Source organism: Dama dama, chromosome 13 (genome assembly GCF_033118175.1).
Source record: "Dama dama isolate Ldn47 chromosome 13, ASM3311817v1, whole genome shotgun sequence".
Taxonomy (NCBI): domain Eukaryota; kingdom Metazoa; phylum Chordata; class Mammalia; order Artiodactyla; family Cervidae; genus Dama; species Dama dama.
The window spans coordinates 11,200,148-11,225,910 of record NC_083693.1 but is presented as its reverse complement, the minus strand read 5'-3'; the positions used below and the strand labels follow the sequence as shown (position 1 = coordinate 11,225,910).

General features: G+C 55.8%; 9 non-coding genes across 9 annotated transcripts; all 9 read right to left on the bottom strand.

Annotated features, from left to right (window-relative positions):
• Positions 1-2,135: 2,135 nt before the first annotated feature.
• Positions 2,136-2,227, bottom strand: LOC133068586 (small nucleolar RNA SNORD116). Its single transcript, XR_009695556.1, has one exon. It is a non-coding gene; the product is annotated as a small nucleolar RNA SNORD116 (small nucleolar RNA).
• A 2,640-nt stretch (positions 2,228-4,867) lies between these two features.
• Positions 4,868-4,960, bottom strand: LOC133068594 (small nucleolar RNA SNORD116). Its single transcript, XR_009695564.1, has one exon. It is a non-coding gene; the product is annotated as a small nucleolar RNA SNORD116 (small nucleolar RNA).
• A 2,638-nt stretch (positions 4,961-7,598) lies between these two features.
• On the bottom strand, positions 7,599-7,690 carry LOC133068585 (small nucleolar RNA SNORD116). The gene has a single exon (XR_009695555.1). It is a non-coding gene; the product is annotated as a small nucleolar RNA SNORD116 (small nucleolar RNA).
• A 2,638-nt stretch (positions 7,691-10,328) lies between these two features.
• On the bottom strand, positions 10,329-10,420 carry LOC133068584 (small nucleolar RNA SNORD116). Its single transcript, XR_009695554.1, has one exon. It is a non-coding gene; the product is annotated as a small nucleolar RNA SNORD116 (small nucleolar RNA).
• A 2,638-nt stretch (positions 10,421-13,058) lies between these two features.
• On the bottom strand, positions 13,059-13,150 carry LOC133068583 (small nucleolar RNA SNORD116). The gene has a single exon (XR_009695553.1). It is a non-coding gene; the product is annotated as a small nucleolar RNA SNORD116 (small nucleolar RNA).
• Positions 13,151-15,747: 2,597 nt separating this feature from the next.
• Positions 15,748-15,839, bottom strand: LOC133068581 (small nucleolar RNA SNORD116). Its single transcript, XR_009695552.1, has one exon. It is a non-coding gene; the product is annotated as a small nucleolar RNA SNORD116 (small nucleolar RNA).
• A 2,632-nt stretch (positions 15,840-18,471) lies between these two features.
• Positions 18,472-18,563, bottom strand: LOC133068580 (small nucleolar RNA SNORD116). Its single transcript, XR_009695551.1, has one exon. It is a non-coding gene; the product is annotated as a small nucleolar RNA SNORD116 (small nucleolar RNA).
• A 2,632-nt stretch (positions 18,564-21,195) lies between these two features.
• LOC133068579 (small nucleolar RNA SNORD116) lies at positions 21,196-21,287 on the bottom strand. The gene has a single exon (XR_009695550.1). It is a non-coding gene; the product is annotated as a small nucleolar RNA SNORD116 (small nucleolar RNA).
• Positions 21,288-23,925: 2,638 nt separating this feature from the next.
• LOC133068578 (small nucleolar RNA SNORD116) lies at positions 23,926-24,017 on the bottom strand. Its single transcript, XR_009695549.1, has one exon. It is a non-coding gene; the product is annotated as a small nucleolar RNA SNORD116 (small nucleolar RNA).
• Positions 24,018-25,763: the final 1,746 nt, after the last annotated feature.

Below are 25,763 nucleotides of genomic sequence, written 5' to 3'. Positions count from 1 at the left end.
GTGCAGCAAATTAGGCTCAAGGTCATGTGGGTGTCTTTCTGACTCAGCATGCATGGGTGGCAGGGGCTTCGATGTGGGGTTGAGTGCTTGTGTCCCGGTGTACCAACAAGAATGCACTCTCGGCAATTTGGGGGTGTGTCCAGAAATATGTCCAGGTAGCCAAGTCTCAGAGCCCGCACTGAAAGGCCCTGCAGTCTGAACACGCATGCCGTCTGCATGGAGCCCTGACCTCCTGTCTTCCCACGAAATGGGGGATGACACCTGGCATCTTCCTTCAGCCCCATGAAAAATTTCACTGAGGCGTTGTTGCCGTAGGCTCTAGGCTCCCAGTCCCTATGACCCATGATCTCTGACCAAAGCACAGAAATCTGACCGCCCAAGGCCACCTTGCGGAGCATCTGTGTCAATGCCACGTACCCTGAGACTGTAGCTACTACTACAGCTCAGGGGTCCTTGGCACAAGGTTCACCTCCACCCTAACCAGAAAAGTTTCCCAGAGAACTACAGAGTAAGGTGAACTTGGCACTATGGTAGATTCGGCCCAGCGCACCCTCGAATAGGAGCAGAATTCAAGGCATGCGTCTCTTCCTGCCAGTCAGTCCACTCATTGGGCGGCCTCTGACAGAAAGGAAGGATGGGACTTGGACTTCCTCAGGTATCAGGATCCAGGGGTCACTCCAACAGAAACGGGATCCCTTTCCTGGCCAGATTATCCTCACATCCACACCCTGTAGGGACCAGGCTACTGACCAAACCCCACAGAAAGCTCCCATAATGCAGGGCGTGGTCCACATTGGACTCATCCTGCCCCAAGGGTCACTCACCCAAATCTGAAGCCTCCAAGGCCTCGGCACACACAGGGACAATCCTCAAGCAGGAACACCCACAGGATGACGGGGCGCAAAATGACCGCGTGCACTCAGATCATTAAGGATGCTTTCATGAAGACTTCAGAAGACCTGTCAGGGGAAGACCCTGGATGCCACAGGTCTCTGCCAAAGCGCCATGGGAGCTGCTGGCTCCTACATTGAGTCAGCCTGGGTATTCCAACCAATGACCAATCTCTACCAGAACCATGGGCCTCCAAGCTTGATGCTCCATTGCCAGGGGGCAAACACATTGGTGCTATCAGGGCCGGCTGACTGGCCCCAACCTTAGGGAGCCTAGGTAATTCCAGGCCCAGGGGACAAATGGCGGCCAACGGGCATGTGCACACTCCACATAACAACCCACAGGGCTGCTTGCTTGGCCTCTCCTCTTGCAACTCTTCAAGGCACCGAAGATACACTTCGGGAGTCCTTCTACCGGCAGCAGGCCACCAAGGACACAAACGTCACCTTTCACTGAGCCTCCCAGGCACAAGCAATGCCCCCTCCTCTGTACCCAGCTGAGGGCAGCTTCAATAGGACCACACTATGTATCAGTGAAAACACAACGACAGTGCCTGCAGCCTCATCAGATGTAACATCCCAGGCAATCACACTGCGCTTTTCCTCACCTGCCCAACCATTCTCCTCTGGGGCTCTGGTCAACATGCAGGAGCAATGCAGGCCTGTGACCACAACACAGTCCATGGCGACCTCCAAGACTCAAGCATGTGACAGGACTTGCAATTCAGGAACTGCCAAGGGCAGAAATGAGGCCTATTAACTTTCACAACTGCCACCGTTCCCCTAGGTCTCTGCAGCCGCTGCAGCCCACAGGGTACTCAGCAATCTCACCAACCCAAAGGGCCGCAATGGCCAGGGCCTCAGATCTGACCTGGGCCTCCAATCAGACACCACAGAAGCTTCCTTGCGTCAGAATCGACATCACGAGAGCCCCAATTAGCACACTTGCAGCAGGAACCAGGACAAAATGCACCGCCCTGAGAGAAGAGCTCACTGTCCGAAGCCAGGATCGACTGCGACACCTACCACCACTGGACAAGCCGGATGCCTCTTCTGCTCCTCAGTGCCCTTCACCATGGACCCCACATTCCAAGAGGGCTGCTCGAACATCTGGACACGGCCCACCCGCAGATGGGAGCCTCGCAAATGGTGGTGACCTGGCTCCTCCATGCGTGTGTGTGACGCAGTCAGAGAAGCCCTCTTGCTAACCAGTCCCACCCTTAACCCCAAGGGAGGCAACGTGCTGGACCTCAGTTTCGATGAGGAGACGGTAGTGAGTTCTCACTCATTTTGTTCAGATTTCCAAGGAATGCATGAGAGGGTGTCGTCATCGATCCGAGCACGTGCTGGCTGGCTCCCCACCTCCACAGGGCAGGCAGCGCCGCTCCATGGAGGAACCAGTGACCTGGGAGTCCTCCAGCAGCCAGGGCAACTCAGAGCCCCCAGGCTTCTCAGCAAGAGGAACGGTCCCTCCATACGTACAGCCACTCAGGCAGTGCCAGGCAACCTGAAATTCACGACACGTTTTGGGGCAGGAGAAGCCGTACCGTGCTCGGTGATCCAAAAAGCCCTGGCACCACGCTGGGCCGCCACACTTCTTGCCGGACTCCCTTGCACCTCAAGCTGCCGCCTCAGGGGCGGACCTTCGTCTCCTGGGTCATGGACAGCCATATCTGGCAACTGCATCTGACGAGGGGACAGAAAGCACAGGAACACTTGAGATGTGGACTTGGTCTCTCACTGAGTAACACTGATGCAGAGGTTTCACTGGGGGAAGGCCTGTATCTGCAACCCAACTACATCCATCCCTTACAGACCACTGGTTACCTACCGTTCAAAAGAGTGCAGCAAATTAGGCTCAAGGTCATGTGGGTGTATTTCTGACTCAGCATGCATGGGTGGCAGGGGCTTCGATGTGGGGTTGAGTGCCTGTGTCCCAGTGTACCAACAAGAATGCACTCTCGGCAATTTTGGGGTGTGTCCAGAAATATGTCCAGGTAGCCAAGTCTAAGAGCCCGCATTGAAAGGCCCTGCAGTCTGAACACGCATGCCGTCTTCATGGAGCCCTGACCTCCTGTCCTCCCACGAAATGGGGGATTACACATGGCATCTTCCTTCAGCTGCATGAAAAATTTCACTGAGGGGCTGTTGACGTAGGCTCTAGGCTCCCAGTCTGCATGACCCATGATCTCTGACCAAAGAACAGAAATCTGACCGCCCAAGGCCACCTTGCGGAGCATCTGTGTCAATGCCACGTACCCTGAGACTGTAGCTACTACTACAGCTCAGGGGTCCTTGGCACAAGGTTCACCTCCACCCTAACCAGAAAAGTTTCCCAGAGAACTACAGAGTAAGGTGAACTTGGCACTATGGCAGATTCGGCCCAGCGCACCCTCGAATAGGAGCAAAATTCAAGGCATGCGTCTCTTCCTGCCAGTCAGTCCACTCATTGGGCGGCCTCTGACAGAAAGGAAGGATGGGACTTGGACTTCCTCAGGTATCAGGATCCAGGGGTCACTCCAACAGAAACGGGATCCCTTTCCTGGCCAGATTATCCTCACATCCACACCCTGTAGGGACCAGGCTACTGACCAAACCCCACAGAAAGCTCCCATAATGCAGGGCGTGGTCCACATTGGACTCATCCTGCCCCAAGGGTCACTCACCCAAATCTGAAGCCTCCAAGGCCTCGGCACACACAGGGACAATCCTCAAGCAGGAACACCCACAGGATGACGGGGGGCAAAATGACCGCGTGCACACACATCCCTAAGGATGCTTTCATGAAGACTTCAGAAGACCTGTCAGGTTAAGACCCTGGATGCCACAGGTCTCTGCCAAAGCGCCATGGGAGCTGCTGGCTCCTACATTGAGTCAGCCTGGGTATTCCAACCAATGACCAATCTCTACCAGAACCATGGGCCTCCAAGCTTGATGCTCCATTGCCAGGGGGCAAACACATTGGTGCTATCAGGGCCGGCTGACTGGCCCCAACCTTAGGGAGCCTAGGTAATTCCAGGCCCACGGGACCAATGGCGGCCAACGGGCATGTGCACACTCCACATAACAACCCACAGGGCTGCTTGCTTGGCCTCTCTTCTTGCAACTCTTCAAGGCACCGAAGATACCCTTCGGGAGTCCTTCTACCGGCAGCAGGCCACCAAGGACACAAACGTCACCTTTCACTAAGCCTCCGAGGCACAAGCAATGCCCCCTCCTCTGTACCCAGCTGAGGGCAGCTTCAAAAGGACCACACTATGTATCAGTGAAAACAGAACGACAGTGCCTGCAGCCTCAGCAGACATAACATCCCAGGCAATCACACTGCGCTTTTCCTCACCTGCCCAACCATTCTCCTCTGGGGCTCTGGTCAACATGCAGGAGCAATGCAGGCCTGTGACCACAACACATTCCATGGCGACCTCCAAGACTCAAGCATGTGACAGGACTTGCAATTCAGGAACTGCCAAGGGCAGAAATGAGGCCTATTCACTTTCACAACTGCCACCGTTCCCCTAGGTCTCTGCAGCCGCTGCAGCCCACAGGGTACTCAGCAATCTCACCAACCCAAAGGGCCGCAATGGCCAGGGCCTCAGATCTGACCTGGGCCTCCAATCAGACACCACAGAAGCTTCCTTGCGTCAGAATCGACATCACGAGAGCCCCAATTAGCACACTTGCAGCAGGAACCAGGACAAAATGCACCGCCCTGAGAGAAGAGCTCACTGTCCGAAGCCAGGATCGACTGCGACACCTACCACCACTGCACAAGCCGGATGCCTCTTCTGCTCCTCAGTGCCCTTCACCATGGACCCCACATTCCAAGAGGGCTGCTCGAACATCTGGACACGGCCCACCCGCAGATGGGAGCCTCGCAAATGGTGGTGACCTGGCTCCTCCATGCGTGTGTGTGACGCAGTCAGAGAAGCCCTCTTGCTAACCAGTCCCACCCTTAACCCCAAGGGAGGCAACGTGCTGGACCTCAGTTTCGATGAGGAGACGGTAGTGAGTTCTCACTCATTTTGTTCAGATTTTCCAAGGAATGCATGAGAGGGTGTCGTCATCGATCCGAGCACGTGCTGGCTGGCTCCCCACCTCCACAAGGCAGGCAGCGCTGCTCCAAGGAGCAGCCAGTGACCTGGGAGTCCTCCAGCAGCCGGGGCAACTCAGAGCCCCCAGGCTTCTCAGCAAGAGGAACGGTCCCTCCATACGTACAGCCACTCAGGCAGTGCCAGGAAACCTGCAATTCACGACATGTCTTGGGGCAGGAGAAGCCGTACCGTGCTCGGTGATCCAAAAAGCCCTGGTAGCAGCCTGGGCCGCCACACTTCTTGCCGGACTCCCTTGCACCTCGAGCCGCCGCCTCAGGGGCGGACCTTCGTCTCCTGGGTCATGGACAGCCATATCTGGCAACTGCATCTGACGAGGGGACAGAAAGCACAGGAACACTTGAGATGTGGACTTGGTCTCTCACTGAGTAACACTGATGCAGAGGTTTCACTGGGGGAAGGCCTGTATCTGCAACCCAACTACATCCATCCCTTACAGACCACTGGTTACCTATCGTTCAAAAGAGTGCAGCAAATTAGGCTCAAGGTCATGTGGGTGTCTTTCTGACTCAGCATGCATGGGTGGCAGGGGCTTCGATGTGGGGTTGAGTGCTTGTGTCCCGGTGTACCAACAAGAATGCACTCTCGGCAATTTGGGGGTGTGTCCAGAAATATGTCCAGGTAGCCAAGTCTCAGAGCCCGCACTGAAAGGCCCTGCAGTCTGAACACGCATGCCGTCTGCATGGAGCCCTGACCTCCTGTCCTCCCACGAAATGGGGGATGACACCTGGCATCTTCCTTCAGCCCCATGAAAAATTTCACTGAGGCGCTGTTGACGTAGGCTCTAGGCTCCCAGTCTGCATGACCCATGATCTCTGACCAAAGCACAGAAATCTGACCGCCCAAGGCCACCTTGCGGAGCATCTGTGTCAATGCCACGTACCCTGAGACTAGCTACTACTACAGCTCAGGGGTCCTTGGCACAAGGTTCACCTCCACCCTAACCAGAAAAGTTTCCCAGAGAACTACAGAGTAAGGTGAACTTGGCACTAGGGCAGATTTGCCCCAGCGCACCCTCGAATAGGAGCAGAATTCAAGGCATGCGTCTCTTCCTGCCAGTCAGTCCACTCATTGGGCGGCCTCTGACAGAAAGGAAGGATGGGACTTGGACTTCCTCAGGTACCAGGATCCAGGGGTCACTCCCACAGAAACGGGATCCCTTTCCTGGCCAGATTATCCTCACATCCACACCCTGTAGGGACCAGGCTACTGACCACACCCTATAGAAAGCTCCCATAATGCAGGGCGTGGTCCACATTGGACTCATCCTGCCCCAAGGGTCACTCACCCAAATCTGAAGCCTCCAAGGCCTCGGTACACACAGGGACAATCCTCAAGCAGGAACACCCACAGGATGACGGGTGGCAAAATGACCGCGTGCACACACATCACTAAGGATGCTTTCATGAAGACTTCAGAAGACCTGTCAGGGGAAGACCCTGGATGCCACAGGTCTCTGCCATAGCGCCATGGGAGCTGCTGGCTCCTACACTGAGTCAGCCTGGGTATTCCAACCAATGGCCAATCTCTACCAGAACCATGGGCCTCCAAACTTGATGCTCCATTGCCGGGGGGCGAACACATTGCTGCTATCAGGGCCGGCTGACTGGCCCCAATCTTAGGGAGCCTAGGTAATTCCAGGCCCAGGGGACAAATGGCGGCCAAGGGGCAGGTGCACACACCACATAACAACCCACAGGGCTGCTTGCTTGGCCTCTCTTCTTGCAACTCTTCAAGGCACCAAAGATACCCTTTGGGAGTCCTTCTACTGGCAGCAGGCCACCAAGGACACAAACGTCACCTGTCACTGAGCCTCCCAGGAACAAGCAATGCCCCCTCCTCTATACCCAGCTGAGGGCAGCTTCAATAGGACCACACTATGTATCAGTTAAAACAGAACGACAGTGCCTGCAGCCTCAGCAGACATAACATCCCAGGCAATCATACTGCGCTTTTCCTCACCTGCCCAACCATTCTCCTCTGGGGCTGTGGTCAACCTGCAGGAGCAATGCAGGCCTGTGACCACAACACAGTCCATGGCGACCTCCAAGACTCAAGCATGTGACAGGACTTGCAATTCAGGAACTGCCAAGGGCAGAAATGAGGCCTATTAACTTTCACAACTGCCACCGTTCCCCTAGGTCTCTGCAGCCGCTGCAGCCCACAGGGTACTCAGCAATCTCACCAACCCAAAGGGCCGCAATGGCCAGGGCCTCAGATCTGACCTGGGCCTCCAATCAGACACCACAGAAGCTTCCTTGCGTCAGAATCGACATCACGAGAGCCCCAATTAGCACACTTGCAGCAGGAACCAGGACAAAATGCACCGCTCTGAGACAAGAGCTCACTGTCCGATGCCAGGATCGACTGCGACACCTACCACCACTGCACAAGCCGGATGCCTCTTCTGCTCCTCAGTGCCCTTCACCGTGGACCACACATTCCAAGAGGGCTGCTCGAACATCTGGACACGGCCCACCCGCAGATGGGAGCCTCGCAAATGGTGGTGACCTGGCTCCTCCATGCGTGTGTGTGACGCAGTCAGAGAAGCCCTCTTGCTAACCAGTCCCACCCTTAACCCCAAGGGAGGCAACGTGCTGGACCTCAGTTTCGATGAGGAGACGGTAGTGAGTTCTCACTCATTTTGTTCAGATTTCCAAGGAATGCATGAGAGGGTGTCGTCATCGATCCGAGCACGTGCTGGCTGGCTCCCCACCTCCACAGGGCAGGCAGCGCCTCTCCATGGAGGAATCAGTGACCTGGGAGTCCTCCAGCAGCCAGGGCAACTCAGAGCCCCCAGGCTTCTCAGCAAGAGGAACGGTCCCTCCATACGTACAGCCACTCAGGCAGTGCCAGGAAACCTGAAATTCACGACACGTTTTGGGGCAGGAGATGCCGTACCGTGCTCGGTGATCCAAAAAGCCCTGGCACCACGCTGGGCCGCCACACTTCTTGCCGGACTCCCTTGCACCTCGAGCCGCCGCCTCAGGGGCGGACCTTCGTCTCCTGGGTCATGGACAGCCATATCTGGCAACTGCATCTGACGAGGGGACAGAAAGCACAGGAACACTTGAGATGTGGACTTGGTCTCTCACTGAGTAACACTGATGCAGAGGTTTCACTGGGGGAAGGCCTGTATCTGCAACCCAACTACATCCATCCCTTACAGACCACTGGTTACCTACCGTTCAAAAGAGTGCAGCAAATTAGGCTCAAGGTCATGTGGGTGTCTTTCTGACTCAGCATGCATGGGTGGCAGGGGCTTCGATGTGGGGTTGAGTGCTTGTGTCCCGGTGTACCAACAAGAATGCACTCTCGGCAATTTGGGGGTGTGTCCAGAAATATGTCCAGGTAGCCAAGTCTCAGAGCCCGCACTGAAAGGCCCTGCAGTCTGAACACGCATGCCGTCTGCATGGAGCCCTGACCTCCTGTCCTCCCACGAAATGGGGGATGACACCTGGCATCTTCCTTCAGCCTCATGAAAAATTTCACTGAGGCGCTGTTGCCGTAGGCTCTAGGCTCCCAGTCCCCATGACCCATGATCTCTGACCAAAGAACAGAAATCTGACCGCCCAAGGCCACCTTGCGGAGCATCTGTGTCAATGCCACGTACCCTGAGACTAGCTACTACTACAGCTCAGGGGTCCTTGGCACAAGGTTCACCTCCACCCTAACCAGAAAAGTTTCCCAGAGAACTACAGAGTAAGGTGAACTTGGCACTAGGGCAGATTTGCCCCAGCGCACCCTCGAATAGGAGCAGAATTCAAGGCATGCGTCTCTTCCTGCCAGTCAGTCCACTCATTGGGCGGCCTCTGACAGAAAGGAAGGATGGGACTTGGACTTCCTCAGGTACCAGGATCCAGGGGTCACTCCCACAGAAACGGGATCCCTTTCCTGGCCAGATTATCCTCACATCCACACCCTGTAGGGACCAGGCTACTGACCACACCCTATAGAAAGCTCCCATAATGCAGGGCGTGGTCCACATTGGACTCATCCTGCCCCAAGGGTCACTCACCCAAATCTGAAGCCTCCAAGGCCTCGGTACACACAGGGACAATCCTCAAGCAGGAACACCCACAGGATGACGGGTGGCAAAATGACCGCGTGCACACACATCACTAAGGATGCTTTCATGAAGACTTCAGAAGACCTGTCAGGGGAAGACCCTGGATGCCACAGGTCTCTGCCATAGCGCCATGGGAGCTGCTGGCTCCTACACTGAGTCAGCCTGGGTATTCCAACCAATGGCCAATCTCTACCAGAACCATGGGCCTCCAAACTTGATGCTCCATTGCTGGGGGGCGAACACATTGCTGCTATCAGGGCCGGCTGACTGGCCCCAATCTTAAGGAGCCTAGGTAATTCCAGGCCCAGGGGACAAATGGCGGCCAAGGGGCAGGTGCACACACCACATAACAACCCACAGGGCTGCTTGCTTGGCCTCTCTTCTTGCAACTCTTCAAGGCACCAAAGATACCCTTTGGGAGTCCTTCTACTGGCAGCAGGCCACCAAGGACACAAACGTCACCTGTCACTGAGCCTCCCAGGCACATGCAATGCCCCCTCCTCTATACCCAGCTGAGGGCAGCTTCAATAGGACCACACTATGTATCAGTGAAAACAGAACGACAGTGCCTGCAGCCTCAGCAGACATAACATCCCAGGCAATCATACTGCGCTTTTCCTCACCTGCCCAACCATTCTCCTCTGGGGCTGTGGTCAACCTGCAGGAGCAATGCAGGCCTGTGACCACAACACAGTCCATGGCGACCTCCAAGACTCAAGCATGTGACAGGACTTGCAATTCAGGAACTGCCAAGGGCAGAAATGAGGCCTATTAACTTTCACAACTGCCACCGTTCCCCTAGGTCTCTGCAGCCGCTGCAGCCCACAGGGTACTCAGCAATCTCACCAACCCAAAGGGCGGCAATGGCCAGGGCCTCAGATCTGACCTGGGCCTCCAATCAGACACCACAGAAGCTTCCTTGCATCAGAATCGACATCACGAGAGCCCCAATTAGCACACTTGCAGCAGGAACCAAGACAAAATGCACCGCTCTGAGAGAAGAGCTCACTGTCCGATGCCAGGATCGACTGCGACACCTACCACCACTGCACAAGCCGGATGCCTCTTCTGCTCCTCAGTGCCCTTCACCATGGACCCCACATTCCAAGAAGGCCGCTCGAACATCTGGAGACGGCCCATCCGCAGATGGGAGCCTCGCAAATGGTGGTGACCTGGCTCCTCCATGCGTGTGTGTGACGCAGTCAGAGAAGCCCTCTTGCTAACCAGTCCCACCCTTAACCCCAAGGGAGGAAACGTGCTGGACCTCAGTTTCGATGAGGAGACGGTAGTGAGTTCTCACTCATTTTGTTCAGATTTCCAAGGAATGCATGAGAGGGTGTCGTCATCGATCCGAGCACGTGCTGGCTGGCTCCCCACCTCCACAGGGCAGGCAGCGCCTCTCCATGGAGGAACCAGTGACTTGGGAGTCCTCCAGCAGCCAGGGCAACTCAGAGCCCCCAGGCTTCTCAGCAAGAGGAACGGTCCCTCCATACGTACAGCCACTCAGGCAGTGCCAGGAAACCTGAAATTCACGACACGTTTTGGGGCAGGAGATGCCGTACCGTGCTCGGTGATCCAAAAAGCCCTGGCACCACGCTGGGCCGCCACACTTCTTGCCGGACTCCCTTGCACCTCGAGCCGCCGCCTCAGGGGCGGACCTTCGTCTCCTGGGTCATGGACAGCCATATCTGGCAACTGCATCTGACGAGGGGACAGAAAGCACAGGAACACTTGAGATGTGGACTTGGTCTCTCACTGAGTAACACTGATGCAGAGGTTTCACTGGGGGAAGGCCTGTATCTGCAACCCAACTACATCCATCCCTTACAGACCACTGGTTACCTACCGTTCAAAAGAGTGCAGCAAATTAGGCTCAAGGTCATGTGGGTGTCTTTCTGACTCAGCATGCATGGGTGGCAGGGGCTTCGATGTGGGGTTGAGTGCTTGTGTCCCGGTGTACCAACAAGAATGCACTCTCGGCAATTTGGGGGTGTGTCCAGAAATATGTCCAGGTAGCCAAGTCTCAGAGCCCGCACTGAAAGGCCCTGCAGTCTGAACACGCATGCCGTCTGCATGGAGCCCTGACCTCCTGTCCTCCCACGAAATGGGGGATGACACCTGGCATCTTCCTTCAGCCCCATGAAAAATTTCACTGAGGCGCTGTTGCCGTAGGCTCTAGGCTCCCAGTCCCCATGACCCATGATCTCTGACCAAAGCACAGAAATCTGACCGCCCAAGGCCACCTTGCGGAGCATCTGTGTCAATGCCACGTACCCTGAGACTAGCTACTACTACAGCTCAGGGGTCCTTGGCACAAGGTTCACCTCCACCCTAACCAGAAAAGTTTCCCAGAGAACTACAGAGTAAGGTGAACTTGGCACTAGGGCAGATTTGCCCCAGCGCACCCTCGAATAGGAGCAGAATTCAAGGCATGCGTCTCTTCCTGCCAGTCAGTCCACTCATTGGGCGGCCTCTGACAGAAAGGAAGGATGGGACTTGGACTTCCTCAGGTACCAGGATCCAGGGGTCACTCCCACAGAAACGGGATCCCTTTCCTGGCCAGATTATCCTCACATCCACACCCTGTAGGGACCAGGCTACTGACCACACCCTATAGAAAGCTCCCATAATGCAGGGCGTGGTCCACATTGGACTCATCCTGCCCCAAGGGTCACTCACCCAAATCTGAAGCCTCCAAGGCCTCGGTACACACAGGGACAATCCTCAAGCAGGAACACCCACAGGATGACGGGTGGCAAAATGACCGCGTGCACACACATCACTAAGGATGCTTTCATGAAGACTTCAGAAGACCTGTCAGGGGAAGACCCTGGATGCCACAGGTCTCTGCCATAGCGCCATGGGAGCTGCTGGCTCCTACACTGAGTCAGCCTGGGTATTCCAACCAATGGCCAATCTCTACCAGAACCATGGGCCTCCAAACTTGATGCTCCATTGCTGGGGGGCGAACACATTGCTGCTATCAGGGCCGGCTGACTGGCCCCAATCTTAGGGAGCCTAGGTAATTCCAGGCCCAGGGGACAAATGGCGGCCAAGGGGCAGGTGCACACACCACATAACAACCCACAGGGCTGCTTGCTTGGCCTCTCTTCTTGCAACTCTTCAAGGCACCAAAGATACCCTTTGGGAGTCCTTCTACTGGCAGCAGGCCACCAAGAACACAAACGTCACCTGTCACTGAGCCTCCCAGGCACAAGCAATGCCCCCTCCTCTATACCCAGCTGAGGGCAGCTTCAATAGGACCACACTATGTATCAGTGAAAACAGAACGACAGTGCCTGCAGCCTCAGCAGACATAACATCCCAGGCAATCATACTGCGCTTTTCCTCACCTGCCCAACCATTCTCCTCTGGGGCTGTGGTCAACCTGCAGGAGCAATGCAGGCCTGTGACCACAACACAGTCCATGGCGACCTCCAAGACTCAAGCATGTGACAGGACTTGCAATTCAGGAACTGCCAAGGGCAGAAATGAGGCCTATTCACTTTCACAACTGCCACCGTTCCCCTAGGTCTCTGCAGCCGCTGCAGCCCACAGGGTACTCAGCAATCTCACCAACCCAAAGGGCGGCAATGGCCAGGGCCTCAGATCTGACCTGGGCCTCCAATCAGACACCACAGAAGCTTCCTTGCATCAGAATCGACATCACGAGAGCCCCAATTAGCACACTTGCAGCAGGAACCAAGACAAAATGCACCGCTCTGAGAGAAGAGCTCACTGTCCGATGCCAGGATCGACTGCGACACCTACCACCACTGGACAAGCCGGATGCCTCTTCTGCTCCTCAGTGCCCTTCACCATGGACCCCACATTCCAAGAAGGCCGCTCGAACATCTGGAGACGGCCCATCCGCAGATGGGAGCCTCGCAAATGGTGGTGACCTGGCTCCTCCATGCGTGTGTGTGACGCAGTCAGAGAAGCCCTCTTGCTAACCAGTCCCACCCTTAACCCCAAGGGAGGCAACGTGCTGGACCTCAGTTTCGATGAGGAGACGGTAGTGAGTTCTCACTCATTTTGTTCAGATTTCCAAGGAATGCATGAGAGGGTGTCGTCATCGATCCGAGCACGTGCTGGCTGGCTCCCCACCTCCACAGGGCAGGCAGCGCCGTTCCATGGAGGAACCAGTGACCTGGGAGTCCTCCAGCAGCCAGGGCAACTCAGAGCCCCCAGGCTTCTCAGCAAGAGGAACGGTCCCTCCATACGTACAGCCACTCAGGCAGTGCCAGGAAACCTGAAATTCACGACACGTTTTGGGGCAGGAGAAGCCGTACCGTGCTCGGTGATCCAAAAAGCCCTGGCACCACGCTGGGCCGCCACACTTCTTGCCGGACTCCCTTGCACCTCGAGCCGCCGCCTCAGGGGCGGACCTTCGTCTCCTGGGTCATGGACAGCCATATCTGGCAACTGCATCTGACGAGGGGACAGAAAGCACAGGAACACTTGAGATGTGGACTTGGTCTCTCACTGAGTAACACTGATGCAGAGGTTTCACTGGGGGAAGGCCTGTATCTGCAACCCAACTACATCCATCCCTTACAGACCACTGGTTACCTACCGTTCAAAAGAGTGCAGCAAATTAGGCTCAAGGTCATGTGGGTGTCTTTCTGACTCAGCATGCATGGGTGGCAGGGGCTTCGATGTGGGGTTGAGTGCTTGTGTCCCGGTGTACCAACAAGAATGCACTCTCGGCAATTTGGGGGTGTGTCCAGAAATATGTCCAGGTAGCCAAGTCTCAGAGCCCGCACTGAAAGGCCCTGCAGTCTGAACACGCATGCCGTCTGCATGGAGCCCTGACCTCCTGTCCTCCCACGAAATGGGGGATGACACCTGGCATCTTCCTTCAGCCCCATGAAAAATTTCACTGAGGCGCTGTTGCCGTAGGCTCTAGGCTCCCAGTCCCCATGACCCATGATCTCTGACCAAAGCACAGAAATCTGACCGCCCAAGGCCACCTTGCGGAGCATCTGTGTCAATGCCACGTACCCTGAGACTAGCTACTACTACAGCTCAGGGGTCCTTGGCACAAGGTTCACCTCCACCCTAACCAGAAAAGTTTCCCAGAGAACTACAGAGTAAGGTGAACTTGGCACTAGGGCAGATTTGCCCCAGCGCACCCTCGAATAGGAGCAGAATTCAAGGCATGCGTCTCTTCCTGCCAGTCAGTCCACTCATTGGGCGGCCTCTGACAGAAAGGAAGGATGGGACTTGGACTTCCTCAGGGACCAGGATCCAGGGGTCACTCCCACAGAAACGGGATCCCTTTCCTGGCCAGATTATCCTCACATCCACACCCTGTAGGGACCAGGCTACTGACCACACCCTATAGAAAGCTCCCATAATGCAGGGCGTGGTCCACATTGGACTCATCCTGCCCCAAGGGTCACTCACCCAAATCTGAAGCCTCCAAGGCCTCGGTACACACAGGGACAATCCTCAAGCAGGAACACCCATAGGATGACGGGTGGCAAAATGACCGCGTCCACACAGATCACTAAGGATGCTTTCATGAAGACTTCAGAAGACCTGTCAGGGGAAGACCCTGGATGCCACAGGTCTCTGCCATAGCGCTATGGGAGTTGCTGGCTCCTACACTGAGTCAGCCTGGGTATTCCAACCAATGGCCAATCTCTACCAGAACCATGGGCCTCCAAACTTGATGCTCCATTGCCAGGGGGCGAACACATTGCTGCTATCAGGGCCGGCTGACTGGCCCCAACCTTAGGGAGCCTAGGTAATTCCAGGCCCAGGGGACAAATGGCGGCCAAGGGGCAGGTGCACACACCACATTACAACCCACAGGGCTGCTTGCTTGGCCTCTCTTCTTGCAACTCTTCAAGGCACCAAAGATACCCTTCGGGAGTCCTTCTACTGGCAGCAGGCCACCAAGGACACAAACGTCACCTGTCACTGAGCCTCCCAGGCACAAGCAATGCGCCCTCCTCTATACCCAGCTGAGGGCAGCTTCAATAGGACCACACTATGTATCAGTGAAAACAGAACGACAGTGCCTGCAGCCTCAGCAGATGTACCATCCCAGGCAATCACACTGCGCTTTTCCTCACCTGCCCAACCATTCTCCTCTGGGGCTCTGGTCAACCTGCAGGAGCAATGCAGGCCTGTGACAACAACACAGTCCATGGCGATCTCCAAGACTCAAGCATGTGACAGGACTTGCAATTCAGGAACTGCCAAGGGCAGAAATGAGGCCTATTAACTTTCACAACTGCCACCGTTCCCCTAGGTCTCTGCAGCCGCTGCAGCCCACAGGGTACTCAGCAATCTCACCAACCCAAAGGGCCGCAATGGCCAGGGCCTCAGATCTGACCTGGGCCTCCAATCAGACACCACAGAAGCTTCCTTGCAGCAGGAACCAAGACAAAATGCACCGCTCTGAGAGAAGAGCTCACTGTCCGAAGCCAGGATCGACTGCGACACCTACCACCACTGGACAAGCCGGATGCCTCTTCTGCTCCTCAGTGCCCTTCACCATGGACCCCACATTCCAAGAAGGCCGCTCGAACATCTGGAGACGGCCCATCCACAGATGGGAGCCTCGCAAATTGTGGTGACCTGGCTCCTCCATGCGTGTGTGTGACGCAGTCAGAGAAGCCCTCTTGCTAACCAGTCCCACCCTTAACCCCAAGGGAGGCAACGTGCTGGACCTCAGTTTCGATGAGGAGACGGTAGTGAGTTCTCACTCATTTTGTTCAGATTTCCAAGGAATGCATGAGAGGGTGTCGTCATCGATCCGAGCACGTGCTGGCTGGCTCCCCACCTCCACAGGGCAGGCAGCGCCGCTCCATGGAGGAACCAGTGACCTGGGAGTCCTCCAGCAGCCAGGGCAACTCAGAGCCCCCAGGCTTCTCAGCAAGAGGAACGGTCCCTCCATACGTACAGCCACTCAGGCAGTGCCAGGAAACCTGAAATTCACGACACGTTTTGGGGCAGGAGAAGCCGTACCGTGCTCGGTGATCCAAAAAGCCCTGGCACCACGCTGGGCCGCCACACTTCTTGCCGGACTCCCTTGCACCTCGAGCCGCCGCCTCAGGGGCGGACCTTCGTCTCCTGGGTCATGGACAGCCATATCTGGCAACTGCATCTGATGAGGGGACAGAAAGCACAGGAACACTTGAGATGTGGACTTGGTCTCTCACTGAGTAACACTGATGCAGAGGTTTCACTGGGGGAAGGCCTGTATCTGCAACCCAACTACATCCATCCCTTACAGACCACTGGTTACCTATCGTTCAAAAGAGTGCAGCAAATTAGGCTCAAGGTCATGTGGGTGTCTTTCTGACTCAGCATGCATGGGTGGCAGGGGCTTCGATGTGGGGTTGAGTGCCTGTGTCCCAGTGTACCAACAAGAATGCACTCTCGGCAATTTTGGGGTGTGTCCAGAAATATGTCCAGGTAGCCAAGTCTAAGAGCCCGCATTGAAAGGCCCTGCAGTCTGAACACGCATGCCGTCTTCATGGAGCCCTGACCTCCTGTCCTCCCACGAAATGGGGGATTACACATGGCATCTTCCTTCAGCCGCATGAAAAATTTCACTGAGGGGCTGTTGACGTAGGCTCTAGGCTCCCAGTCTGCATGACCCATGATCTCTGACCAAAGAACAGAAATCTGACCGCCCAAGGCCACCTTGCGGAGCATCTGTGTCAATGCCATGTACCCTGAGACTGTAGCTACTACTACAGCTCAGGGGTCCTTGGCACAAGGTTCACCTCCACCCTAACCAGAAAAGTTTCCCAGAGAACTACAGAGTAAGGTGAACTTGGCACTATGGCAGATTCGGCCCAGCGCACCCTCGAATAGGAGCAGAATTCAAGGCATGCGTCTCTTCCTGCCAGTCAGTCCACTCATTGGGCGGCCTCTGACAGAAAGGAAGGATGGGACTTGGACTTCCTCAGGTATCAGGATCCAGGGGTCACTCCAACAGAAACGGGATCCCTTTCCTGGCCAGATTATCCTCACATCCACACCCTGTAGGGACCAGGCTACTGACCAAACCCCACAGAAAGCTCCCATAATGCAGGGCTACATTGGGTCACTCACCCAAATGAGTGGTCCACATTGTGTCACTCACCCAAATCTGAAGCCTCCAAGGCCTCGGCACACACAGGGAAAATCCTCAAGCAGGAACACCCACAGGATGACGGGGCGCAAAATGACCGCGTGCACTCAGATCATTAAGGATGCTTTCATGAAGACTTCAGAAGACCCTGGATGCCACAGGTCTCTGCCAAAGCGCCATGGGAGCTGCTGGCTCCTACATTGAGTCAGCCTGGGTATTCCAACCAATGACCAATCTCTACCAGAACCATGGGCCACCAAGCTTGATGCTCCATTGCCAGGGGGCAAACACATTGGTGCTATCAGGGCCGGCTGACTGGCCCCAACCTTAGGGAGCCTAGGTAATTCCAGGCCCAGGGGACAAATGGCGGCCAACGGGCATGTGCACACTCCACATAACAAACCACAGGGCTGCTTGCTTGGCCTCTCTTCTTGCAACTCTTCAAGGCACCGAAGATACCCTTCGGGAGTCCTTCTACCGGCAGCAGGCCACCAAGGACACAAACGTCACCTTTCACTGAGCCTCGCAGGCACAAGCAATGCCCCCTCCTCTGTACCCAGCTGAGGGCAGCTTTCAAAGGACCACACTATGTATCAGTGAAAACAGAACGACAGTGCCTGCAGCCTCAGCAGACATAACATCCCAGGCAATCACACTGCGCTTTTCCTCACCTGCCCAACCATTCTCCTCTGGGGCTCTGGTCAACATGCAGGAGCAATGCAGGCCTGTGACCACAACACAGTCCATGGCGACCTCCAAGACTCAAGCATGTGACAGGACTTGCAATTCAGGAACTGCCAAGGGCAGAAATGAGGCCTATTAACTTTCACAACTGCCACCGTTCCCCTAGGTCTCTGCAGCCGCTGCAGCCCACAGGGTACTCAGCAATCTCACCAACCCAAAGGGCCGCAATGGCCAGGGCCTCAGATCTGACCTGGGCCTCCAATCAGACACCACAGAAGCTTCCTTGCGTCAGAATCGACATCACGAGAGCCCCAATTAGCACACTTGCAGCAGGAACCAAGACAAAATGCACCGCTCTGAGAGAAGAGCTCACTGTCCGAAGCCAGGATCGACTGCGACACCTACCACCACTGCACAAGCCGGATGCCTCTTCTGCTCCTCAGTGCCCTTCACCATGGACCCCACATTCCAAGAGGGCTGCTCGAAAATCTGGACACGGCCCACCCGCAGATGGGAGCCTCGCAAATGGTGGTGACCTGGCTCCTCCATGCGTGTGTGTGACGCAGTCAGAGAAGCCCTCTTGCTAACCAGTCCCACCCTTAACCCCAAGGGAGGCAACGTGCTGGACCTCAGTTTCGATGAGGAGACGGTAGTGAGTTCTCACTCATTTTGTTCAGATTTCCAAGGAATGCATGAGAGGGTGTCGTCATCGATCCGAGCACGTGCTGGCTGGCTCCCCACCTCCACAGGGCAGGCAGCGCCGCTCCATGGAGGAACCAGTGACCTGGGAGTCCTCCAGCAGCCAGGGCAACTCAGAGCCCCCAGGCTTCTCAGCAAGAGGAACGGTCCCTCCATACGTACAGCCACTCAGGCAGTGCCAGGAAACCTGAAATTCACGACACGTTTTGGGGCAGGAGAAGCCGTACCGTGCTCGGTGATCCAAAAAGCCCTGGCACCACGCTGGGCCGCCACACTTCTTGCCGGACTCCCTTGCACCTCGAGCCGCCGCCTCAGGGGCGGACCTTCGTCTCCTGGGTCATGGACAGCCATATCTGGCAACTGCATCTGATGAGGGGACAGAAAGCACAGGAACACTTGAGATGTGGACTTGGTCTCTCACTGAGTAACACTGATGCAGAGGTTTCACTGGGGGAAGGCCTGTATCTGCAACCCAACTACATCCATCCCTTACAGACCACTGGTTACCTATCGTTCAAAAGAGTGCAGCAAATTAGGCTCAAGGTCATGTGGGTGTCTTTCTGACTCAGCATGCATGGGTGGCAGGGGCTTCGATGTGGGGTTGAGTGCCTGTGTCCCAGTGTACCAACAAGAATGCACTCTCGGCAATTTTGGGGTGTGTCCAGAAATATGTCCAGGTAGCCAAGTCTAAGAGCCCGCATTGAAAGGCCCTGCAGTCTGAACACGCATGCCGTCTTCATGGAGCCCTGACCTCCTGTCCTCCCACGAAATGGGGGATTACACATGGCATCTTCCTTCAGCCGCATGAAAAATTTCACTGAGGGGCTGTTGACGTAGGCTCTAGGCTCCCAGTCTGCATGACCCATGATCTCTGACCAAAGAACAGAAATCTGACCGCCCAAGGCCACCTTGCGGAGCATCTGTGTCAATGCCATGTACCCTGAGACTGTAGCTACTACTACAGCTCAGGGGTCCTTGGCACAAGGTTCACCTCCACCCTAACCAGAAAAGTTTCCCAGAGAACTACAGAGTAAGGTGAACTTGGCACTATGGCAGATTCGGCCCAGCGCACCCTCGAATAGGAGCAGAATTCAAGGCATGCGTCTCTTCCTGCCAGTCAGTCCACTCATTGGGCGGCCTCTGACAGAAAGGAAGGATGGGACTTGGACTTCCTCAGGTATCAGGATCCAGGGGTCACTCCAACAGAAACGGGATCCCTTTCCTGGCCAGATTATCCTCACATCCACACCCTGTAGGGACCAGGCTACTGACCAAACCCCACAGAAAGCTCCCATAATGCAGGGCTACATTGGGTCACTCACCCAAATGAGTGGTCCACATTGTGTCACTCACCCAAATCTGAAGCCTCCAAGGCCTCGGCACACACAGGGAAAATCCTCAAGCAGGAACACCCACAGGATGACGGGGCGCAAAATGACCGCGTGCACTCAGATCATTAAGGATGCTTTCATGAAGACTTCAGAAGACCCTGGATGCCACAGGTCTCTGCCAAAGCGCCATGGGAGCTGCTGGCTCCTACATTGAGTCAGCCTGGGTATTCCAACCAATGACCAATCTCTACCAGAACCATGGGCCACCAAGCTTGATGCTCCATTGCCAGGGGGCAAACACATTGGTGCTATCAGGGCCGGCTGACTGGCCCCAACCTTAGGGAGCCTAGGTAATTCCAGGCCCAGGGGACAAATGGCGGCCAACGGGCATGTGCACACTCCACATAACAAACCACAGGGCTGCTTGCTTGGCCTCTCTTCTTGCAACTCTTCAAGGCACCGAAGATACCCTTCGGGAGTCCTTCTACCGGCAGCAGGCCACCAAGGACACAAACGTCACCTTTCACTGAGCCTCGCAGGCACAAGCAATGCCCCCTCCTCTGTACCCAGCTGAGGGCAGCTTTCAAAGGACCACACTATGTATCAGTGAAAACAGAACGACAGTGCCTGCAGCCTCAGCAGACATAACATCCCAGGCAATCACACTGCGCTTTTCCTCACCTGCCCAACCATTCTCCTCTGGGGCTCTGGTCAACATGCAGGAGCAATGCAGGCCTGTGACCACAACACAGTCCATGGCGACCTCCAAGACTCAAGCATGTGACAGGACTTGCAATTCAGGAACTGCCAAGGGCAGAAATGAGGCCTATTAACTTTCACAACTGCCACCGTTCCCCTAGGTCTCTGCAGCCGCTGCAGCCCACAGGGTACTCAGCAATCTCACCAACCCAAAGGGCCGCAATGGCCAGGGCCTCAGATCTGACCTGGGCCTCCAATCAGACACCACAGAAGCTTCCTTGCGTCAGAATCGACATCACGAGAGCCCCAATTAGCACACTTGCAGCAGGAACCAAGACAAAATGCACCGCTCTGAGAGAAGAGCTCACTGTCCGAAGCCAGGATCGACTGCGACACCTACCACCACTGCACAAGCCGGATGCCTCTTCTGCTCCTCAGTGCCCTTCACCATGGACCCCACATTCCAAGAGGGCTGCTCGAAAATCTGGACACGGCCCACCCGCAGATGGGAGCCTCGCAAATGGTGGTGACCTGGCTCCTCCATGCGTGTGTGTGACGCAGTCAGAGAAGCCCTCTTGCTAACCAGTCCCACCCTTAACCCCAAGGGAGGCAACGTGCTGGACCTCAGTTTCGATGAGGAGACGGTAGTGAGTTCTCACTCATTTTGTTCAGATTTCCAAGGAATGCATGAGAGGGTGTCGTCATCGATCCGAGCACGTGCTGGCTGGCTCCCCACCTCCACAGGGCAGGCAGCGCCGCTCCATGGAGGAACCAGTGACCTGGGAGTCCTCCAGCAGCCAGGGCAACTCAGAGCCCCCAGGCTTCTCAGCAAGAGGAACGGTCCCTCCATACGTACAGCCACTCAGGCAGTGCCAGGAAACCTGAAATTCACGACACGTTTTGGGGCAGGAGAAGCCGTACCGTGCTCGGTGATCCAAAAAGCCCTGGCACCACGCTGGGCCGCCACACTTCTTGCCGGACTCCCTTGCACCTCGAGCCGCCGCCTCAGGGGCGGACCTTCGTCTCCTGGGTCATGGACAGCCATATCTGGCAACTGCATCTGACGAGGGGACAGAAAGCACAGGAACACTTGAGATGTGGACTTGGTCTCTCACTGAGTAACACTGATGCAGAGGTTTCACTGGGGGAAGGCCTGTATCTGCAACCCAACTACACCCATCCCTTACAGACCACTGGTTACCTACCGTTCAAAAGAGTGCAGCAAATTAGGCTCAAGGTCATGTGGGTGTCTTTCTGACTCAGCATGCATGGGTGGCAGGGGCTTCGATGTGGGGTTGAGTGCTTGTGTCCCGGTGTACCAACAAGAATGCACTCTCGGCAATTTGGGGGTGTGTCCAGAAATATGTCCAGGTAGCCAAGTCTCAGAGCCCGCACTGAAAGGCCCTGCAGTCTGAACACGCATGCCGTCTGCATGGAGCCCTGACCTCCTGTCCTCCCACGAAATGGGGGATGACACCTGGCATCTTCCTTCAGCCCCATGAAAAATTTCACTGAGGCGCTGTTGCCGTAGGCTCTAGGCTCCCAGTCCCCATGACCCATGATCTCTGACCAAAGCACAGAAATCTGACCGCCCAAGGCCACCTTGCGGAGCATCTGTGTCAATGCCACGTACCCTGAGACTAGCTACTACTACAGCTCAGGGGTCCTTGGCACAAGGTTCACCTCCACCCTAACCAGAAAAGTTTCCCAGAGAACTACAGAGTAAGGTGAACTTGGCACTAGGGCAGATTTGCCCCAGCGCACCCTCGAATAGGAGCAGAATTCAAGGCATGCGTCTCTTCCTGCCAGTCAGTCCACTCATTGGGCGGCCTCTGACAGAAAGGAAGGATGGGACTTGGACTTCCTCAGGTACCAGGATCCAGGGGTCACTCCCACAGAAACGGGATCCCTTTCCTGGCCAGATTATCCTCACATCCACACCCTGTAGGGACCAGGCTACTGACCACACCCTATAGAAAGCTCCCATAATGCAGGGCGTGGTCCACATTGGACTCATCCTGCCCCAAGGGTCACTCACCCAAATCTGAAGCCTCCAAGGCCTCAGTACACACAGGGACAATCCTCAAGCAGGAACACCCACAGGATGACGGGTGGCAAAATGACCGCGTCCACACAGATCACTAAGGATGCTTTCATGAAGACTTCAGAAGACCTGTCAGGGGAAGACCCTGGATGCCACAGGTCTCTGCCATAGCGCTATGGGAGTTGCTGGCTCCTACACTGAGTCAGCCTGGGTATTCCAACCAATGGCCAATCTCTACCAGAACCATGGGCCTCCAAACTTGATGCTCCATTGCCAGGGGGCGAACACATTGCTGCTATCAGGGCCAGCTGACTGGCCCCAACCTTAGGGAGCCTAGGTAATTCCAGGCCCAGGGGACAAATGGCGGCCAAGGGGCAGGTGCACACACCACATTACAACCCACAGGGCTGCTTGCTTGGCCTCTCTTCTTGCAACTCTTCAAGGCACCAAAGATACCCTTCGGGAGTCCTTCTACTGGCAGCAGGCCACCAAGGACACAAACGTCACCTGTCACTGAGCCTCCCAGGCACAAGCAATGCGCCCTCCTCTATACCCAGCTGAGGGCAGCTTCAATAGGACCACACTATGTATCAGTGAAAACAGAACGACAGTGCCTGCAGCCTCAGCAGATGTAACATCCCAGGCAATCACACTGCGCTTTTCCTCACCTGCCCAACCATTCTCCTCTGGGGCTCTGGTCAACCTGCAGGAGCAATGCAGGCCTGTGACCACAACACAGTCCATGGCGACCTCCAAGACTCAAGCATGTGACAGGACTTGCAATTCAGGAACTGCCAAGGGCAGAAATGAGGCCTATTAACTTTCACAACTGCCACCGTTCCCCTAGGTCTCTGCAGCCGCTGCAGCCCACAGGGTACTCAGCAATCTCACCAACCCAAAGGGCCGCAATGGCCAGGGCCTCAGATCTGACCTGGGCCTCCAATCAGACACCACAGAAGCTTCCTTGCATCAGAATCGACATCACGAGAGCCCCAATTAGCACACTTGCAGCAGGAACCAAGACAAAATGCACCGCTCTGAGAGAAGAGCTCACTGTCCGAAGCCAGGATCGACTGCGACACCTACCACCACTGGACAAGCCGGATGCCTCTTCTGCTCCTCAGTGCCCTTCACCATGGACCCCACATTCCAAGAAGGCCGCTCGAACATCTGGAGACGGCCCATCCGCAGATGGGAGCCTCGCAAATGGTGGTGACCTGGCTCCTCCATGCGTGTGTGTGACGCAGTCAGAGAAGCCCTCTTGCTAACCAGTCCCACCCTTAACCCCAAGGGAGGCAACGTGCTGGACCTCAGTTTCGATGAGGAGACGGTAGTGAGTTCTCACTCATTTTGTTCAGATTTCCAAGGAATGCATGAGAGGGTGTCGTCATCGATCCGAGCACGTGCTGGCTGGCTCCCCACCTCCACAGGGCAGGCAGCGCCGCTCCATGGAGGAACCAGTGACCTGGGAGTCCTCCAGCAGCCAGGGCAACTCAGAGCCCCCAGGCTTCTCAGCAAGAGGAACGGTCCCTCCATACGTACAGCCACTCAGGCAGTGCCAGGAAACCTGAAATTCACGACACGTTTTGGGGCAGGAGAAGCCGTACCGTGCTCGGTGATCCAAAAAGCCCTGGCACCACGCTGGGCCGCCACACTTCTTGCCGGACTCCCTTGCACCTCGAGCCGCCGCCTCAGGGGCGGACCTTCGTCTCCTGGGTCATGGACAGCCATATCTGGCAACTGCATCTGACGAGGGGACAGAAAGCACAGGAACACTTGAGATGTGGACTTGGTCTCTCACTGAGTAACACTGATGCAGAGGTTTCACTGGGGGAAGGCCTGTATCTGCAACCCAACTACATCCATCCCTTACAGACCACTGGTTACCTACCTTTCAAAAGAGTGCAGCAAATTAGGCTCAAGGTCATGTGGGTGTCTTTCTGACTCAGCATGCATGGGTGGCAGGGGCTTCGATGTGGGGTTGAGTGCTTGTGTCCCGGTGTACCAACAAGAATGCACTCTCGGCAATTTGGGGGTGTGTCCAGAAATATGTCCAGGTAGCCAAGTCTCAGAGCCCGCACTGAAAGGCCCTGCAGTCTGAACACGCATGCCGTCTGCATGGAGCCCTGACCTCCTGTCCTCCCACGAAATGGGGGATGACACCTGGCATCTTCCTTCAGCCCCATGAAAAATTTCACTGAGGCGCTGTTGCCGTAGGCTCTAGGCTCCCAGTCCCCATGACCCATGATCTCTGACCAAAGCACAGAAATCTGACCGCCCAAGGCCACCTTGCGGAGCATCTGTGTCAATGCCACGTACCCTGAGACTAGCTACTACTACAGCTCAGGGGTCCTTGGCACAAGGTTCACCTCCACCCTAACCAGAAAAGTTTCCCAGAGAACTACAGAGTAAGGTGAACTTGGCACTAGGGCAGATTTGCCCCAGCGCACCCTCGAATAGGAGCAGAATTCAAGGCATGCGTCTCTTCCTGCCAGTCAGTCCACTCATTGGGCGGCCTCTGACAGAAAGGAAGGATGGGACTTGGACTTCCTCAGGTACCAGGATCCAGGGGTCACTCCCACAGAAACGGGATCCCTTTCCTGGCCAGATTATCCTCACATCCACACCCTGTAGGGACCAGGCTACTGACCACACCCTATAGAAAGCTCCCATAATGCAGGGCGTGGTCCACATTGGACTCATCCTGCCCCAAGGGTCACTCACCCAAATCTGAAGCCTCCAAGGCCTCGGTACACACAGGGACAATCCTCAAGCAGGAACACCCACAGGATGACGGGTGGCAAAATGACCGCGTCCACACAGATCACTAAGGATGCTTTCATGAAGACTTCAGAAGACCTGTCAGGGGAAGACCCTGGATGCCACAGGTCTCTGCCATAGCGCCATGGGAGCTGCTGGCTCCTACACTGAGTCAGCCTGGGTATTCCAACCAATGGCCAATCTCTACCAGAACCATGGGGCTCCAAACTTGATGCTCCATTGCCAGGGGGCGAACACATTGCTGCTATCAGGGCCGGCTGACTGGCCCCAACCTTAGGGAGCCTAGGTACTTCCAGGCCCAGGGGACAAATGGCGGCCAAGGGGCAGGTGCACACACCACATAACAACCCACAGGGCTGCTT